The sequence below is a fragment of the Periplaneta americana genome, chromosome 7 (assembly GCF_040183065.1).
Source record: "Periplaneta americana isolate PAMFEO1 chromosome 7, P.americana_PAMFEO1_priV1, whole genome shotgun sequence".
Classification (NCBI taxonomy): domain Eukaryota; kingdom Metazoa; phylum Arthropoda; class Insecta; order Blattodea; family Blattidae; genus Periplaneta; species Periplaneta americana.
The window spans coordinates 58,176,869-58,196,554 of record NC_091123.1 but is presented as its reverse complement, the minus strand read 5'-3'; positions in this window follow the sequence as shown (position 1 = coordinate 58,196,554).

Here is a 19,686-nt window from a genome sequence, read left to right as displayed (position 1 = left end):
TTAAATCCGTTAAAATTGGGTCATCAACTTATTGAATTCAATTACTTCCAGATTTGAGGAACAGCATTACCGACAAAATCAAATATACATCATTAATCAACATCAAACAACCCAACGTATAATACATTGGAATTTATAAAACCATATAAACTTGAAAAATATTCAAATAATTACGTGACACAAACCATGATACATACGTTTCTGAATGGTGGAAATATATATATTATTGTGAAACAGAAATAAAAATATAATAAATGTAATTACTGTAATTTTGCAACTCTTCACATTCATAATTTTTATCTTAGTTTTATATTTTATTATTTTTTATCACTTTTAAATCATATCATTTTATTATCTCATATGTGAAGACTTGCATTTATATGTATATATATATATATATATATATATATATATATATATAAATCAATATTTTTTGTAATCTATACGTGTATTTTAAGTAAGTGACAATCAAGGCAGTCATATAGAATGTCAATGTGTATCACAGTAATGTTGGTTTTTAATATGTCTCATTTTGCATGCCACTAAGTACGTTTTGTATTTGTAGATATTATGTAGAGAGCATTGATATTGCTGAAATGTACTTCGTATCTGATGATGTTGGCGTAGACCAACGAAAACGTTCATACGTCTTTTAAATATGTAATGTAAAGGTGTAGCACCTTAAACATATGCTGTGAAGTCAGTGACTGAAATAAATACTTTTAAGATACTCTGATCTAAGATTAAATGGTTTATACAATCGGCCCTAACACTGCACTGTGCAAGACTATTGTATAAACCATTTAATCTTGGATCAGAGGTTAAATTGATCCTTGTTTCAGCTGAACTTGGAATTTTGTGTTGTATAAAGTCTAATCTGAGATTAATTTGTCTCAAACTAAAGTCAACTTTGACTGAAGAAATTTCTCCGATTAGGTTAGATGATCCAAGTTCAGTTATTTCTTTTCTGTTTGAAATATACGAGTGACAGATTGTGCAAATAAAATATCCATTATTATTAATATTAATAGATATGTTAGGTACATTTATATATATTTCTTTCAATTTCTTGCCTTAATACACAAACATTCTTATATTTTATAAGGCTCTGTCGTGTTCAGCAGTATCAAATAACATAACCTATAATTATATTATGTTTATAACAACCATTAATTATTAATGGATATGATAGGTACATTCATAAATGTTCAATTAACTGTATTACTAAACGAAAATTGTCGTTTTATAAAGCTTTATTATGTTTAGCAGTATCAAACACCATAACATAACAAATTGGAGAACTATCAACCTTCTTCTTATTGTCCGCCATTATTTACATTGCACAAGAAAACCAGTGTCTCCAACAGAGTGTAATACGGAAAGTCGCCAAAAAGTAGTTGTAAAGTCGTTAAATTTCTCATTATCAACAAAGAAAGATTAAATTTTGTCACTATGGGGTGCTAAAAAGGTCACTAAATCCCTATTTAAGCAATATAAAAGTTAAAAGAAATTATTGTTGAAAAAGAGTTAAAGTCGCTAGACTGGCAACACTGAACAAACCTGTATAACATGGTCCGCGCATCACGTATTTCACCTGTTTATGCGATGTTGCCAAATCCTTTTCACGTGAACTTAGATTGCATTTGAACCAAGGTAATTTGATCGCAGGAAAGTTTCATACAAAAGAAGATGTTGCCAAATCCTTTTCATGTGAACTTAGATTGCATTTGAACCAAGCTAATTTGATCGCAGGAAAGTTTTATACAATAGAAGAAGTGTCTGAACTCGGTTCACTTTTCGATCTTCGATCAAAGCTGATCTTTAGTCAGGGAGTTTTATACAATCGGGCCTAAGTCACATGATCTAAGTTCAATTAGGCCTATTTCTTTTCTGTTTGAAATATACGAGTGGCAGACTGTGCAAATAGAATAACCATTGTTATTAATATTAATAGATTATGGTAGTTACACACACACACACACACACACACACACATATATATATATATATATATATATATATATATATATATTTTCAATTTCTTGCCTTAATACACAAACAATCTTATATTTTATAAGGCTCTATCGTGTTCAGCAGTATCAAATAACAGAACCTATAATTATACTATGTTTATAACAACCATGAATTATAGGTACATTCATAAATTTTGCAATTTGACGTTTTATAAAGCTTTATTATGTTTAGTAGTATAAAACACCATAACATAACAATTTGGAGAACAGTTAACCTTCTTCTTATTGTCCGCCATTATTTACATTGCACAAATAAACCAGTATCTCCAACAGTGTGTACGGAAAGTCGCCGAAAAGTAGTTGTAAAGTCGCTAGATTTCTCATTATCAACAAAGAAAGATTAAATTTCGTCGCTATGGGGTGCTAAAAAGTTCGCTAAATCCCTATGTAAGCCATACAAAAGTTAAAAGAAATTGTTATTGAAAAAGAGTTAAAGTCGCTAGATTGGCAACACTGAACAAACTTGTACAACACGCGGTTATTTAATAAGTCTATGGTACAACATGGTCCGCGCATCACATATTTCACCTGTTTATGCGATGTTGCCAAATCCTTTTCACGTGAACTTAGATTGCATTTGAACCTAGGTAATTTGATCGCAGGAAAGTTTCATACAATAGAAGAAGTGTCTGAATTCGGTTTACTTTTCGATCTTCGATCAAAGTTGATCTTTAGTCAGGGAGTTTTATACAATTGGGCATAAGTTAGATGATCCAAGTTCAGTTATTCCTTTTCTGTTCGAAATGTACGAGTGACAGATTGTTCAAATAAAATATCCATTATTATTAATATTAATAGATATGTTAGGTACATTTATATATATTTCTTTCAATTTCTTGCCTTAATACACAAACATTCTTATATTTTATAAGGCTCTGTCGTGTTCAGCAGTATCAAATATCATAACCTATAATTATATTATGTTTATAACAACCATTAATTATTAATGGATATGATAGGTACATTCATAAATGTCAATTAATTGCATTGCTAAACGAAATTGTCGTTTTATAAAGCTTTATTAGGTTTAGCGGTATCAAACACTATAACATGATAACAACTTGGAGAACTATCAACCTTCTTCATATTGTCCGCCATTATTTACATTGCACAAGAAAACCAGTGTCACCAATAGAGTGTAATACGGAAAGTCTCGAAAAAGTAGTTGTAAATTCGCTAGATTTCTCATTATCAACAAAGAAAGATTAAATTTTGTCACTATTGGGTGCTAAAAAGTCACTAAATCCCTATTTAAGCAATATAAAAGTTACAAGGAATTGTTGTTAAAAAAGAGTTAAAGTCGCTATATTGGCAACACTGAACAAACCTGTATAACATGGTCCGCGCATCACGTATTTCACCTGTTTATGCGATGTTGCCAAATCCTTTTCACGTGAACTTAGATTGCATTTGAACCAAGATAATTTGATCGCAGAAAAGTTTTATACAATAGAAGAAGTGTCTGAACTCGGTTCACTTTCCGATCTTCGATCAAAGTTGATCTTTAGTCAGGGAGTTTTAAACAATTGGGCCTACTGAATTCAAATTGTGGATAGACACAACTCTAGGCTTCTAGAATGGTGAACAATAGTCCCGTTTCGGTCATTGTACTGAAAGTGTCAGTGTCGGGATAACCATGAAATTGTATGGTCTAACCATGGTGGAAGAATACTGGTGTGGCGGTGAGTAGGTATCGTCCCCTCTCACTTGCACAGATGACGTCACGCTGGTACCAAGATCCAGCCTTGCCTTCAGTAAAGCATTACATTGAGGCGGTTTGATCATAATTATGTTACTCGAAGGCATCGTTGATGAAAATAAATATTTGTTACGGGACATTATAATTATGAACAATGATAATATGCTGACGATACAGCAATAATGTGCACTGAAGGTGAAAAATGAATTAATGGACAACCGCAAAAAAAAAAAAGCAGTGAATTACGAACAAGTATTGAACTCTCTTTTAGTTTTGATAATTATTATATTACAGCTGTGAATAGTACCACGTTTCTTGGAATTTGTGTCGACAACACTTTAAAATGGTAGGCCTATGTTCATATTTATTTTACCTTTTATGGGGAAATGTTATTAATATTACTAGACCCTTTATTCCTTAGAAAAAGTTATTAGAACGATTTTATTATTAAAAGTACTGAATCTTATCAATCTTTTTTTTAAGGAATACAAAATATTAGTGTTTTGTATACTTATATCTATAGCCTATGCTGTTTAAGCGTAATGAAACTGAATATTTTTTTATTGGGTTATTTTACGACGCTGTATCAACATCTATGTTATTTAGCGTCTGAATGAAATGAAGGTGATAATGCCGGTGAAATGAGTCCGGGGTCCAACACCGAAAGTTACCCAGCATTCGCTCGTATTGGGTTGAGGGAAAACCCCGGAAAAAACCTCAACCAAGTAACTTGCCCCGACCGGGATTCGAACCCGGGCCACCTGGTTTCGCGGCCAGACGCGCTGACCGTTACTCAACAGGTGTGGACGAAACTGAATATATAATAAAATATTAGATTGTCGTGATTCTAATACACGTAATGCAGAACTATAACAGAACATCACAGATTAAAGAAATATAAAACGTCTTCTGATTATTGTTTAATAAGTTAATTTCTAGGGAGTCGGCCATGGCAATGACGGTGATCTGAACTGATTTTTTATCGGTATACTGAATTAAGTTCAATTAATAATCGACAGTGACTTCAGTTTTTGTGTTAACATAGAGCAGTAGTTCCCAACCTTTTTTGACTGACGACACACTTTACTGAACGCCTACGATATCGCGACACACATTTGTTTTTATTAATAACAATATAATAATAACAACCAGTGCTTTTCTTCTGGAGAAAAAGGTGATGGAACTCTGTGTAGAATATTTTATAGCGGATAGGGAAATGATTAGTCTACTGTTCACTGCACAGGCATTCTGTAGTTTTTAACTTCCTTTACGCCTAATTAAGACTGTCAAGGTCTAAGCGAAATTCAAAGAAAAATTATATTGAAAACATATTCACACATATTTCGGTTCAATGATGAAAAATGTAACAAAAATATGCCCGAACGCCGTTCCAGCGCGTTCCGCCAGAGAAAAGCACTGAAAAAAAAAACTTTTATGTAGTGTCGGATAGCCAGTGTTGTAGATAGGTCGATGTTAATACGCAATGAAAAATAATAAAGAAACAAGTAGCAACTTGAGTAGCATTAGAAAAAAAAACAAAGATATGTGTCAAAAATTTTAACCTATCTATGCCGGATATCCGATAAAAGATTTTTATGATCGTTTTTGAAAACTCACCTATTTAAATTAATGTGAAGTCTGCGCTTGGTAGGTTGCAAAGTGTTTCTCTATACGTGGCCTTATAGTTGACAGGACAACACGTAAATAATCATCACGTAAGTCTGTTCCTTTGTTTATATTTCACTATTCTCATGGTAGAAAATCTTGATTCACACAATTATGACGTTGAAAACAGCAGTTCTATGTGTATTTTTAGTTTATTCAGCACCTTCGACAAAACATTTCCGCATATAAGGCACTTGGGATTTTTTTAAATATTCATCTTCACGGTACGTAAAACCATATTGCAAGTATTAATCACTCTATTTACGAAACGCAGTACGTTTTTATAAACCCTGGAGGGAAATTTCGCTCACATTATTTGAATTAGCACTGCTGTCATCTAACCCAGAACTTGATTCAGAATGTCTCTTTCGCATTAAAAATTTGCCCATGATAAAATCTAAATAAAACGCTTTTGATAAAATAGTCGCACCATCACCCGCTCACACGTACCGTATATACTAAAAGTGACCAATATATTCTGACGATTATAAACTCTTGTTTTTATTAGTGGGAAGAGTAATTGAATTACTAACACGCTCACTTCCATTCGAATTATCGCCAGGCAGAAAAATTAAACTGAGCAACGTTGCAGGTGTTCACGTTTCATTGGTAAAGTCTGTCTCAAATAAAATGTACCATATCAGAGACTTCGTTATAAAAAAAAAAATATGTTGTAAAGAGACTTTTTGGATGGCATAAAATTTATTTTTCAATTCCAAAATTTCGCGACACACTCCATGGCTTTTAAGGAACACGGAGGTTCATTGCCGCCTTCACATAAGCCCACCATTGGTCCCTATCCTGAGCAAGAACCCCTGATATAGAGAGTTCAATTACTTTTCAGTGTTTGCGTGTGTTTAATTTTCGAAAAATGTTTCATTATGGCGTAGTCTACGTTTGGATGTAGTGCGGACATCAGCAGTGCACACGCAAATAATTATTTTTACTTGTTAGAAACATTACATTATTGTTATAAATTTTTGCATGACAATAAAATTTTACTTACATGATTATTCGTATTATTGGCAGTAATATTTTGTATATTGACAGTGATTTTGGTTTCAGAATATGAATGGACACAAATGTTAAAATTTCGGACCGTATTGGTTGAATAGATTGTCTCTAAATAAATGAAATGAAACTAATTTTCAAAAGACAGTTAGCCAGTGAGACATATTACAATATAAACTAATAATAATAATAATGATAATAATAATAATAATAATAATAATAATAATAATAATAATAATAAATTTGTATTAAGAAAAGCCGCCCTAAATAAGGGTTCAATAGATCGGCCTACTAATCAGTTCACAAAGAACAATCATTATAAATAATTATGTGAAATTTGAAAGAAAAAAGAAACATTAAGATAAATGATAAGAAAACATAGCAAATCATACTTAATGGTTGCATTCGAAAAATCATTTTCTCTAGTTATTGCACAACCAACATAAATTTTGAAAAACTTATGGACCCAGAAATAATAAATAAAAATAGAAAAATAATAAGTGTCAATAAAAATAGTGATATTAATGTAAATAATAATAATGATGATAATGATGATGATGATAATAATAATAATAATAATAATAATACATCTTTTAAGGAAATCGGAGGTTCATTGCCGCCCTCATGTAAGCCCGCCATTGGTCCCTATCCTGAGCAATATTAATCAAGTGTGTACTATCAAATCCATTTTGATATTATCCTCCCATCTAAGTCTCGGCCTACCCAAAAGTCTTTTTCCCTCCGGCCTTCTATAATAATAATAATAATAATAATAATAATAATAATAATAATAATAATAATAATAATAATAATAATAATAATGGTAGTAATAATAATAATAATAATAATAATTGTAATGGTAATAATAATAATAATAACTTAATAATAAGCCTAATTATTATTATTTCCACATCAATAATATTTAATATATTTGTAAATGCGTACACTCAAATGTTTCTACTATCATGAGAAAGACTTTAACAAGTATTTTACTTTTATGAAGTTATTCTAATGTCAGAACAAACATTCTTGTTTTAAAAATCGTAATTTAGCGTCTTATAAATTGAACTTGTCCGCCCTTCGACAGTGATCCACTAGCTCGCTAGTCGCTACGTCTTTGTCCTTCGGAAATCCGTAGTATCTTATGTTGGTTCATTTCGTTTTCTTCGAGTGGCTATTGTAGCCATACATAACACAGCCCCGCATTCTATTGCATATTTCTTTCACATAGATTAAAAAAATTCGCGCAATCTTTGTCACCATAACTAAGTTTAAAGCGATTGCTGTGCTTGATCAAGGTAACTGGAATATAATGTGCTTGATCCCCAGCTCTGACCTCCCAGTGTGACGTCACATGCGCAGACCCGACGCATTTGTGTCAACGATCCGCCACACCAGTATTCTTCCACCATGGGTCTAACTAGCAGAAAAGTGTGCGTTATTCCACAGCAAGCAGGGTGGAATTTGCTTTTCTGACGACAAGAGCGACGGGTTCTCACACCCTTACAAATTCCTTCCTTTTGTATTGGCGAGGGTCAAGCCTGTAGATAGTAATACACCTCGAGGCTATACGGCAGTTTTGCCAGAGATGCATGCCTTGCATATAACGTAGCGCAACCTAACCTGGGCGGACTTCAACGTCATTCATACATAAGTTTGCAGTTTAATATGCAACTTTTAAACTTCATATAAAAATCTATATGAAAAAAAAAATAAACAGAGCACACGCTGTCAAACAATATAGGACATGCACTGCATGCGTAGCATGCTCTAAATATTCGCCACTGACTGAAAGACTACTTCCTCATTTACTAGATATAAACTCGATAAGAGAATTTTGTGGGCAGAGGTGAAGAAAACCACGAGGAAAACTGCGCAGGAATTCCATCAGCCAACCACAAAGAAAGATTCTGGGCAAATATCGAGAATGCATGGAATCGTGTAGTTTCATGTTGTTGATATACCTAGGTGCTTAGGCCCGATTGTATAAACCATTTAATCTTAGATCAGAGGTTAAATTGATCCTTGTTTCTGCTGAACTTGGAATTTTGTGTTGCATAAAGTCTAATCTGAGATTAATTTGTCTCAAACTAAAGTCAACTTTGACTGAAGAAATTTCTCCGATTAAGTTAGATGATCCAAGTTCAGTTATTTCTTTTCTGTTTGAAATATACGAGTGACAGATTGTGCAAATAAAATATCCGTTATTATTAATATTAATATATATGTTAGATACATTTATATATATTTCTTTCAATTTCTTGCCTTAATACACAAACATTCTTATATTTTATAAGGCTCTATCGTGTTCAGCAGTATCAAATAACATAACCTATAATTATATTATGTTTATAACAACCATCAATTAATGGATATGATAGGTACATTCATAAATGTTCTGTTAACCGTATTACTAAACGAAAATTCTCGTTTTATAAAGCTTTATTATGTTTAGCAGTATCAAACACCATAACATGATAACAACTTGGAGAACAGTCAACCTTCTTCTTATTGTCCGCCATTATTTACATTGCACAAGAAAACCAGTGTCACCAACAGAGTGTAATACGGAAAGTCGCGAAAAAGTAGTTGTAAAATCGCTAGATTTCTCATTATCAACAAAGAAAGATTAAATTTTGTCACTATGGGGTGCTAAAAATGTCACTAAATCCCTATTTAAGCAATATAAAAGTTAAAAGAAATTGTTGTTGAAAAAGAGTTAAAATCGCTATATTGGCAACACTGAACAAACCTGTATAACATGGTCCGCGCATCACGTATTTCACCTGTTTATGCGATGTTGCCAAATCCTTTTCACGTGAACTTAGATTGCATTTGAACCAAGGTAATTTGATCGCAGAAAAGTTTCATACAATAGAAGAAGTGTCTGAACTCGGTTTACTTTTCGATCTTCGATCAAAGTTGATCTTTAGTCAGGGAGTTTTATACAATCATCTATACCACGGAGAATACAAGCTTTCATAGAAGCAGAGGGCTGGCATAATATACCACGATTGGTTATTTGTATCACGGCCGACTTGATGTGCTCGCTTCGCTTCTTCTTTACCGGCCTTGACAATTCATTTTGATCCCTGTGTTAAAGCTGTAATCGAGAAAATATGAAATTCCCGCCAGATGGCTCTGACTCCCAAGGTTCACTCAGGAATGTGTGTATGGTTTCTTGTACGATTATAATTAGTAATATTGCGCTTCTTTTTACTGGTATGTGAGTTTATTGCGATATGATTCAAAATGACGTTTTGTTGTGTACTATTGTGTACTTCGAATAGAAAAAAAAGAGTGAAGGAGCAATATCATTCCACGAATTTCCGAGTGACAGGGAAAGATGATTATATTTCTTGACCATAATTTTGTACGAAATGGAAACATAAAAATTGGAGTTGTAGATATCCTTCGAAGAGGTGGAAAAATTCAAATATTTTATTTTATTTTAGTAAGCTATTTTACGACGCTTTATCAACGTCTTAGGCTATTTAGCGTCTGAATGAGATGAAGGTGATAATGCCGGTGAAGTGAGTCCAAGGTCCAATACCGAAAGTTACCCAGCATTTGCTTATGTTAGGTTGAGAGAAAACCCCGGAAAAACCTCAACCAGGTAACTTGCCCCGACCGGGAATCGAACCCGGGCCACCTGGTTTCGCGGATAGACGCGCTAACCGTTAATCCACAGGTGTGGACAAAAATTCAAATATCTTGGAGCAACAGTGACAAATATAAATGACATTCGGGAGAAAATTAAATACAGAATAAATATGGGAATGCCTCTTATTATTCGATTGAGAAGCTTTTGTCATCTAGTCTGCTGTCAAAAAATCGGAAAGTTAGAGTCTATAAAACAGTTATATTACCGGTTGTTCTGTATGGTTGTGAAACTTGGACTCTCATTTTGAGAGAGGAACAGACATTAAGGGTGTTTCAGAATAAGGTTCTTAGAAAAATATTTGGGGCTAAGAGCGATGGAATTACAGGATAATGGAGGAACTTACATAACGCAGAACTGCACGCATTGTATTCTTCACCTGACATAATTAGGAACATTAAATCCAGAAATTTGAGATGGACAGGGCATGTAGTAGGCCTATGTATGGGCGAATTCAGATATGCATATAAGTAGAGTGTTAGTTTGGAGACCAGAGGAAATAAGACCTTTGGGGAGGCCGAGACGTAGATGGGAGGATAATATTAAAATGGATTTGAGGGCGATGGGATATGATGATAGGGACTGGATTAATCTTGCACAGGATAGGGACAAATGGCGGGCTTATGTGAGGGCGGCAATGAACCTCCGTGTTCCTTAAAAGCCATAAGTAAGTAAGGGAAAGATGCGAAAATGGCTTAAAGTGATTTCACGCCGAGACTTTGTTCCTAAAGCAACTCCCCATCTTCAGTCGTTTGTAGTTTACATTTCAGGGATGAAGATTATTCTAATAATGGAAAATTTAGACTATTAAAACCAAATGTTGTGCCAACAATATTCCCTCATTATCCTAGGTATAAGTGACAGATGTCAGAAGACCATGACGAACAGTTACTAAAACTGATCTCCCTCTACCCAACAAACGCTAATCTTTCAGTAATATTGGTTTTTCACTATTTGAACAAGATGTTCCGTGTCGCTCAGCATCAGTTAATGACATTCCTTCTTGCCAGTTGAAAATGACCATAAAGCGACGCAAACAAATGTTGTCAACTTTGTGGAGCTAAAAAGAAATAATTAACATATTGCATGTGAAAATTACACAACTTAATCAGGCGTTACAAGAGAAGCAAGATAAGATAACGAAAACAACCGAAAAACTCCAACTAATTGAAAGAGGTCCGTCACATAAAGAACAAGAAAATGTATGGAAAGAGGCCGATGAAGGCAGTATTCATGCAAAATTGATTCTAGATCAGCTGCTTAATCATCGAAAGAGAATACCAAGCAAGAATATATTAGAAAATTTGTGTTCAGAAATTGAGCCGTTACTGTGTAGATGCCCTCTCTTGCAATGCCAATTTATGATGAAGATGGCCAAAACGGACTTGCTAATATCATTACTGTGAAATTTGTTAGGTCGCTTCTAGATAACATTGCAGCAGCTTTAACTGGAAAGCTTGTTCCTTCGAAGAATTAGGCTTATAATCCACCGAGTCGCAAAATCTTGAAACTATGATTCTTGAATCTGCAATATCAAGTGGAATGTATCAGTGCAGTGAGTGAAATTACAAAACTCAGTACAAGTTATGGTAAATAATTACCCAAGTGATTACTTAGAAACATCGCAGTTTAGCCTATGGGTGCTACTCAGCGAATGAACTAAAAAATTACGCCTCTGTCATCATGTTAGGCTACTTAAACTGAACAGGTTACTATGTGGTAACTTCCCTGCTTTTAAACTCACGCTTTTACCATAATTAACAGAACTAAACATAATAATATTTATTATTTTCTTATTTATTATTTATAAGTGTTATTATTACTCCTTAATCATTTATTTTAATTTATATTGAGTATTTCTTCTGTGGACACCAGAGCTTGGCAGACAGCGCCTCGTGGTGGAATTGAGAAATTATCAAATTTCAAGAAAATATTACTATTGTAAAGGCCGTATACAAAAAAGCGAAGGTAACATCAAGTCGGCCGTGTTTGTATTCATTAGTATTTTGTTTTTCCAAGAAAGAGACAGTTATTTTTATTTTAGGATGAACATATTTATATGGCCAACTGTGCCTATGCTTCTTTTTAAATTATTGCATTATTAATGTTTTAAAAATAATTTCCTTACTATAAAAGACTTACAGTATTTTTAATTACAAGAGGAAGAGCAGTTTTATTTGTAATGTGTATTTGTCCCTTATAGTTGACAAAAATTGTTATTAGTTTCAAATATGTTCTAATTCTACTAACTTAAAAAAGAAAAGAAAAGAAAGAAAAAAAAGAAATGGCGGGATTTGAACATGGAATATAACAATATAAACTGCAGTATCGAAAAGTATTGGGAATAAATTTGAATAAGGAACAAAAAAAAAAGTTTCCTTCCCAGGCAGGATTCGAACCACGAAAGTTTTAGTTACTAGTCTATCGTGCTCTGGAGGGAACAAGGATCTGAAATCAGCTACAAGGTTCGGTCCGATTTTTTTTATAGTTATGCATATTTTCTGATATTCGTCTTTTTATTTTGTACTATTTCCCAAGGCCCATCTTGTATAATACACGGAACCGCAAGGTGTTCCAGTATTTCTCCCTAATCGTTAAATTTCGGACATAGATATACCAGGTTAAATCGATGTAGTTCAACCCAAACTACATTATCCTGAAGTATTTTACATTCCTCCTGAGACACTCTGCATAAGCCTGTACAAAAGCCATAGCATAAGATTTAATAATAATACGTTATCCGCGTAACAGAACCGTGGTTCATTTTTTTAGGAGTGCGCGTGTTGTGTTTGTGCCTGGGGGCGTAAAAACGTTAAATGCGCCACTGACTGCTGAGCATATGCTTTTAAAGAACATCACCACAAATATTTCTGGGCATTTGCTTAGCACGATATAAAGCCACCACTTAAAAAAAAAACAGCGCAAACACAAAACAAGGTACATTAATCTTTTTTAGTTCCACTGCCCTGTCAGAAATTGAACACTGGTCCCATGGATTTATCGGAAACCGTACCTCTCCAATCTCAGTAGTTTGGAATCGTCGAATCGAAGACGGATCTGCTAGATTTGTTGCCAGAGACGCTACCACCCAACATAAGAAGTAAAGATTTAAGGTCATTACTGATGAAGCGATGACGAATCAGCAAATCTGCTGACACTCATGCGTGTCTTTTTTTTGTAGTTGGTTATTTAACGACGCTGTATCATACGATGAAAGAGTAATGAAACGGAGAAAAATTCTCTCCGAACCCGGGCTCCCAGCTCCACGTGCCGACGCTTCATCCACTAAGCCACACCGGTATCGGAAGAATCGTCTCAGTTTTAAGTTCCAACTCTTGGGTTCCCTCTAGTGGCCGCCCTCTGCACTACGTCATAGGTATCTATGAACCTAGGACCGAAGTCCACACATGTGCTGAGGTGCACTCGTAATGAGTGACTAGTTGGCCGGGATCCGACGGAATAAGCGCCGTCTTAAATCACGAAGTGATTTACGCATTACATATATATTATTATAATGTGCCGAAGTACATATGATATTTCCATGCAGATATTCTGCGTCATCATACGATGAAAGAGTAATGGAACGGAGAAAAATTCTCTCCGGCGCCGTGACTCGAACCCGGGCTCCCAGCTCCACGTGCCGACGCTTCATCCACTAAGCCACACCGGATTCCACCCCGGCGTCGGAAGAATCGTCTCAGTTTTAAGTTCCAACTCTTGCGTTCCCTCTAGTGGCCGCCCTCTGCACTACGTCATAGATATCTATGAACCTAGGACCGAAGTCCACACATGTGCTGAGGTGCACTCGTAATGAGTGACTAGTTGGCCGGGATCCGACGGAATAAGCGGCGTCTTAAATCACGAAGTAATTTACGCATATCATATATATTATTATAATGTGCCGAAGTACATATGATATTTCCATGCAGATATTCTGCGTCATCGTATGATGAAAGAGTAATGGAACGGAGAAAAATTCTCTCCGGCGCCGGGACTTCGAACCCGGGCTCCCAGCTCCACGTGCCGACGCTTCATCCACTAAGCCACACCGGATTCCACCCCGGCGTCGGAAGAATCGTCTCAGTTTTAAGTTCCAACTCTTGCGTTCCCTCTAGTGGCCGCCCTCTGCACTACGTCATAGATATCTATGAACCTAGGACCGAAGTCCACACATGTGCTGAGGTGCACTCGTAATGAGTGACTAGTTGGCCGGGATCCGACGGAATAAGCGCAGTCTTAAATTACGAAGTGATTTACGCATATCATATATATTATTGTAATGTACCGAAGTACATATGATATTTCCATGCAGATATTCTGCGTCATCATACGATGAAAGAGTAATGGAAAGAGTAATGGAATCCGGTGTGGCTTAGTGGATGAAGCGTCGGCACGTGGAGCTGGGAGCCTGGGTTCGAGTCCCGGCGCCGGAGAGAATTTTTCTCCGTTCCATTACTCTTTCATCGTATGATGACGCAGAATATCTGCATGGAAATATCATATGTACTTCGGTACATTATAATAATATAGACGCTGTATCAACTACCAGGTTATTTAGCGGCGATGAGATTGATGATAGCGAGATGAGGTCGAGGATTCGCTATAGATTACCTGGTATTCACCTTTCGGTTAGGGAAAACCTCGGAAAAAACCAGTGGCGTATACTGGTTTAAGGGTCTGGGCTACCACTGACCCTATTATTACACAAAATATATTTTTAAAACCCTATAATAAAATTCCTCACCTATTTATATGTGAATTCCAGACGTCTTGATTGGGAAGAAAATACTTTGATGACTTCGTCATTGAAATTACAGTTGGACCGCTTGCGAAGTTTCTGTAGAAATGACTTTTCAATTGACATCAATGCCAAGCCGGATAAACGTTCTTGTGTATCAGTTGATCTATAGTAGGATTTTATTCTCTTCAACGCAGAAAATGTTCTTTCTACCGATGCTGACGTAGCTGGTATTGTCACAATTAATGTTGCCAATTTAAGGACTTCAGGAATAACTTGGTTCAGCTGGTTTTCATATATGGCAGATAATATTTCATGGATAGGTTTGTTCGAAAAATCAAAGACTTCTGCTGAATATATTACACTTAATTCATTTTTCAAACGTACTTGATCAAAGTGACTGATATAGGACTGAAATAATTTGTTTAGTGCCTCATTCGGGAAGTTTTCTCTATAAGCAGAAAATTTTTGAGAATCTAGAAGATGTGTGAACTGAAGCTTTCCATAATCAGAAAATCTGTCGGTAATTTCCATGTGCATACGATCTAGTATGCTGTAGTACAGCTGCCTGTATTTCATTTCATCATCTCCTTTTCTTCGCTTTAATGGTGGTTCCATTGTATTGGCTGAAGAATTTTCATTTTCCATATTACACCATATGAACTCGGATATAGTATTTTTTTTTTAACTTTGATACCTCTTGCAAGTAGTATGCTATGTCTAGACTTTTTGTCTGAAGAATATTGTAGAGCACATCTGTATGTGCGAACACTCTAGTATAGACTTCAAGAAGAAATATATTCTGAAACTGTGTGAAAAAATTCAAATATCCTTGAGCCTGCACATTTACAGCATCATCCCAGTTTTCTTCAGAGTCATTACAAATGATATTTTTAAAGAAAGCAGTCCGTTTTTCTCTGCATTCCTTTACTGTATTTACAAGCCGAGATCTAAAATTCAATCTAGTTGGTGCTACTTTTGGGGGTTTCTTGTTCATAAATTCCTTGAGTTGTCTGATCTTTTAGGAGATGATGAGAAAAATGCAGCTAAATCCGACAGTGTTTTGAAAAAATGCGGCATTCTGGAATGGATGAAGTAGTTTGTTGCAAAACTAAGTTGAGAACATGGCTGTAACAATGGACAAATAGTGCTTGAGGATACTTTTCTTGAACTTTTGTTTTTAAGCCATTAATATTTCCCGCCATAACTGAAGCACCATCGTATGTCTGTGCAATTAACTTATTGCCGACATTGTATTCTGCTATAACACCTTCCACATGCTGAAACAAAGCAGCAGCAGTTTTGTCCGAACTGACATTTGTGAATCCTATAAACCGTTCTTGAACATTGGCAGTACTGTCGACGTATCTTAAAACAGTGGACAATTGACTCTGATTAGAGCAGTAACTTGTTTCATCAACAACAATGGCCACAAAAGGTTTTATGTTCTTTATCATGACCCCACTTATAGCAAATATTAAGTATTTCTGAATTGCGAGAGAAGTACCACGAAATACTGTTGAACTCTCAAGATGATTGGCCAGTAAATGGTCAAATTCACTTAAGGAACTTAAATATTCAATATAATTTCCTATATTGTCTGATTACACACTCTCGTTATGACCCCGAAAAGCCAATTCTTGTTTTCCTAGAAAGCAGACTGCGTTAATAAGATGCAGTAAAATCTCCCGATTTTTTTTTCACAAGAGCATTGTGTTGGTTGATGTGTAGAGCTTTTCGCTTATCTAGCTGTAAATCAATTCTTGTCTTCCCAAAGTTTGCAAAGTTCATGCTACTATAAATATGAGCTTTTGATTTGTCGTATTCTAGGACTGCCGTTCGAAGGGAGTTCATATTAGAAAACCTCTCTTTTGACCACACATTAGTTTCGCGGCTAAATAACAAACATGGCCAGCAAAATAGTTTAGACAGTTTAGAAGTACCACACAACCAATTCACTTACCATATGATGTTGAAGTGAAATAGCGTGTGTACTCTCGCTGTTTTTCTTTTACGTCCATGGACAAATTTAACTCAGAAGTTGGTCTTTCCATTTTCACAATTTCAACTTTCTCGTTGTTATGTACGACGGTTAAAAGGCACTTTTAATAAACCTTCTATTACACAGTCATTTTCAACACAAACCCTCTCCAGAAACTTGTTCTGCCATATTTTTCACAATATCACTTAACTGGGAAATTAAAAACTTAATAATTCACAATTAATATAACTCTTAGACACTCGAACAAATCACAGATTTAAAATAATGCACTGCAAGAACACAATCACATTCAATTGCTAGCGTACTAAGCGTATTGCTGCTTCGCGCCTGCGAAGAAACCGATCACGAGAGCGGTAACTCGCCCGGCCTACAGTGCACGATGGAAACAGTAGGGAACGGGGTGGACGGGCAGTTGTGCGAAGGTTAGCGTGAGCGAAACGGTCACAGGCTACCTCACGTAGCAAGCGGTTTCTCCAACGATGCCGCCTTGACAACTTGTTTCTTTTCGAGAGCAGAGAGCGCATATAAATGTAACAATTACTTTAATTTTAATTACTATGGTAAAACTAATAATACAAAATTATTACATTATGTTATATTATAAACTTTTTCTTTTGTAATTTCCTTGGGCTACCGCCGGTAGCCCCGGTAGTCCGCAAAATACGCCCCTGATGAGCTAGCGTACTAAGCATATTGTTGCTTCGCTCCTTCCAAGAAACCGATCACGAAAGCGGCAACTCACCCACCTACAGTGCACGATGGAAACAAGAGGGAGCGGGGGGAGGGGGAGTTGTGCGACTTGAGCGGAACGGTCATAGGCTACCCTTCGCGGCAGCGGTTTCTCCAGTGATGCCGCCTTGACAACTTGTTTCTTTTCGAGAGCAGAGAGCGCATATAAATCTAACAATTACTTTAATTTTAATTACTGTGGTAAAACTGTGGGTGGATGTCGTTATTGAGTTCCCACGTTGGACGCCATTTGAGGGTGAGTGGTTATTGTGACCACACGTTGGGCGCCATTTGAGGGTGGGTGCGTCTCGATGTTGCGTGAGATTCACTCAGGGTAGCCGAGGTACGGTTGTGGTATAGGTTGATGTCGGGAATAATACCAAGCCGGCTACTTAAATAAAAGGCAGCGTAAACTTCAAAACTATAAGTTTATTGTCCTATCCACTTGGTAAACCCTAGAATATGTATTTCCGGCTGACATATAATTAAATCGTTGATCGCCTTTTGTCTCGACTCTATGGCGGCTCTGAATAAGCTCTATCCGATACTACAAATACAATACTCTGTCGAGTATACTATGACACGAAGCGAAATAGTAGTCCTGTCGACACCAAACGAAGTAGTTATTCTGCCCTGTATGTAGGGCCGCCGACACGATGTAAAGTTGTTTTGATGATCTCCGCTCCGAAGCGGAATAGTCGTCTTGGTGATCTCCGCTCCCCGTCACCCTTATTTATAAAAACCTATCCTACGCTAAAACTAACTATCCTATTGGTTAAAAACTACGTCACTAACTGGCCTAAAATCTATTCCCTATTGGTCCAAAGTGACCTCATAAGCTGGACCAAGATCTCTTCTTATTGGGCGCGAAATATGTCATCTCTAAATTTAAACTTTGGATTTCCCATAACATCTAATTAGTTTGTATATCTCACAAGAATACCCGTTCTTTGGAAAACCCAAGCTTGGCAGTATCTTTCCCACGGGTCTAGTCCGACTCCGGCTTTTATGCTTCATCGAGTCTATACGAAACCCCGCTCAAGGTGGCCCTAAATCTGTCCGATGCTGACAAGTGACGAAACACCTGTGTGAGGAAGCTAATTCTAACGAAGTCGCCAGAACATCCCCGCGAATACATGTAATAAAAATATGGAGGTATCACTTCGCTAATAAATCGGTCTCTCCCTCTCCTAATTACTGCTTCAAATGCCCATCTACATAACCATTGGAAATTCCCGAAAGAGTTTCCAATGTTATGAGATGTCCCCGCTTTCTGCCTATAACTAGCCTCATAGTTCCCCCGCGCGATCAGCCGGTAACACATTATTTACAATACAGTGAGATTACAATGTCACTACAAACAATTACAATAAATATTACATATATCTTCACAAGCCTTTCTATGTACACAACTCTCACACAATAAGCACAACAATGTACAATTTATATCCACATTTACATATGTACCATACCATTCATTCACATATTTACATTTATTTATTAATTGACCAATTACACACTCTGCGTGCTTGGTTGTACCAGCCGCCCTGTACAGGTTCACCTAGCTGTACGCGTGAGAGTAACTATCCTTACTCTTTCTCATTCCTGCCTCCTTGCCTCTCCTGTTTGAAAGGCCTCAAGAGTTGCTTGTGGTACCTTCCAACAGGTTTACTTTTTCCCCTTTCTACCAATTCGAAAGTATGGTCTCCATATTTGCTTTTAATTTCGTAGGGCCCTTTGTACAGTAGCTCCATGCGTGAGTAACGTCCTCTGAGGGCGGAAGATAACTTCACGTCCCTTAGCAATACCAGATCGCCGGGTGTGGGCTCCCATTTGTGGCGATATCTTTTAACTTTACCGAGTCTATACTCAGCCTTTTTCCTGATTCGGTCGAAAGCTAGTTTACACAGAAGTTCATCACTAGGAGGCTCACCCTCCTGTATTGCCTGCGGCAAACTCTTTATCATAGGATCGGGATCGATCCCTAACATAAGTTTGATCGGAGCTATTCCGGTCGTTGGATTAATAGAGTGGTTCATGACTCTCTCAACCACCTCACATTGCCTAAACCAGTCCTTATGGTTTCGGTGACACAGAATACGGAGGTACAATGATATATCCCTAAGCGCTCTTTCGCAGGGATTACCG